A 2,224-nucleotide genomic window follows, 5' to 3' on the forward strand; every position below is an offset into this window, starting at 1 on the left:
CCTGTACTTGACAATCCTCACAATCCTGCATTACGTTATTATATCAAATTTAAAATAAAACTCCACGTAAAGATATTTTAATTCCTTTATCTGATCGATAGTTTCACTCTTGGTCCATATAATTGCAATTGTACCAAGTGAACCTTTAACAGTGAGACTGTCTGTTTCTGTATCTATTGTACTAATTGAAAATGGTGATGGATGTCCAGATGTTTTCCTTTGGAGAACTAATTCTCTTCCCAAACTGTTACCAAATGATTAAAGTTCCCTGAATCTGTTTGTAATATCATGAGTTTAAATAAATCGTTTATTGCTTCATCATGAAACTGACCATTGTTGCAGGGTCAGCCCTCGCCCAACAGCACAGTGGTAATTTAAACAGACTTGTACTTCCGTGCTTAACAGGGAAAGGTTAACGGTTAACATTGCTACAATAGAAAGATAAACCAATACAGTATAATATTAGCAGTCTTTAGGATATTCTGATTAGCAGGAAATGATTATATTCACCCGGGGTAAAAGAAAGAAAAGGAACGATTTGTATTTATATAGCTCCTGTCACGACCACCGGCCCTTTACAGCCAATGAAGTACTTTTTGAGGTGCAATCACTGTTCTAATGTAAGAGAGACGACAGCCAATTCACGCACAGCAAGCTCCCACAAACAGCAATGAAATAATGACCAGATAATCTGTTTTTTATGATGTTTATTGAGGGATGAATATTGGCTGGGACACCCGGAATAACTCCCTGCTCCTCTTTGAAGTAGTGCAAAGGATATTTTACGTCCACCTGAGAGGGCAGACGAAGCCACAGTTTAACGTCTAATTCGAAAGAGGGCACCTCCGACAGTGCAGCACTCCCTCAGCCCTGCACTGGAGTGTCAGCCTAGATTCTGGTAGCTTATTGAGTCTCTGGAGTGGGACTTGAAGCCACAAGCTTCTCACAAGGTTGCTACCAGCTGAACCACGGCTGACCCAGGGAAAGCAGCAAACACAAAACACACGGCACAAAAAGGAAGAAAGTTTTTCTGATTCCTGTTCATTTTCACAGCAACAATCGGCTTTCGTCTTAACAGTAAGATGGCCATTCTAAAATGGAGCACGGGCTGTTATTTTACTCTAGTTAAAGGAAGCTTTAGTTTGACTTTTCATTTTTTTAACCAATATCAAAATCAATGCCCAAGGAGATTTCAGCACCTTCTTCAGCTCTTCCCTGAATTTAGTTTGTGTAGCTGCATAAATACACGTGTTTGTACAGGAACTCAAATACATGAGCATATATCCGGTTAGAGTGGCGATGAATGCAGGAGATGTATAATTGGGTCCGTGATGCATGGCCAGGGAGTTAAATACAAAATTCACGGCAGATGTCAGCCACAACAAAACAAAACTGCCCGATACAGTTAACAGTAAAATGATGGATTTCCTTCGAATCTCCAACTCTGGATCGCTCTGATTCTCACTGCTGTGACCCCGGAGTCCCCTGCGGGCTCTGCTGGCCACTAAAATACGTCTCACTGTCAAAGTATTAAACAGTGCTATCAAAAGAAAAGGAAGATATGGGTTTAAAATGTTTTGTAAGCGGAAGTAGGCTACACCTGCAGACGATGAATAAAATGTCACACTGGGGCGGAAACCCAAGGGAACATTGTTGATTATTTGTTTGTGTTCATATGCAAACAAATAGCGGATGTTCTCTAAATAAACCAGGACAGAGACCATTGTTATAACCGCGGCCGCAGTTCTCACGGTGCAATACCCTTTTTTTAAACTTCTGACAACATATAGCTACAAATCGATCAAATGTGAAGGAGACGGTAAACCACACTGACATATCCAGGTTGGTACAAGACATGTACATCATGAACTTACAAACGGCAGTGTAGGACAGGAATGGATATGGGAAGTGATGACTCAATATGTTATATAAGATTACATTGATGATCATGACCAGTAGATCTGCTGTTGCCATGGCCACCATGTAGAGAGAGATACATTTGGAAAGGCCGCATTTTCCTCTGGAGAGAATCACTATTGTCAACAGGTTGGCTGTAAGAAAAAGGGACAACAGTAAATAAATGGGACACTCGGATAAATCTCACAGCCTATTGTGAGGAGATGAACCAATGTGTTCCTACTGAAGGTTATGCACACGGATTCTTTTCATAATATAGGCGAGTGTTGACAATATATTTTTCAAACGAAAGTAATAATTAAACACA

General features: G+C 40.4%; 1 pseudogene; it reads right to left on the bottom strand.

The window, feature by feature from the left end:
- Positions 1-1,121: 1,121 nt before the first annotated feature.
- On the bottom strand, positions 1,122-1,983 carry LOC147092784 (uncharacterized; annotated as a pseudogene).
- Positions 1,984-2,224: the final 241 nt, after the last annotated feature.

Source organism: Somniosus microcephalus, unplaced genomic scaffold (assembly GCF_052327205.1).
Source record: "Somniosus microcephalus isolate GS21.2 unplaced genomic scaffold, FLI_Smic_1.0 unresolved_chr2, whole genome shotgun sequence".
NCBI lineage: Eukaryota > Metazoa > Chordata > Chondrichthyes > Squaliformes > Somniosidae > Somniosus > Somniosus microcephalus.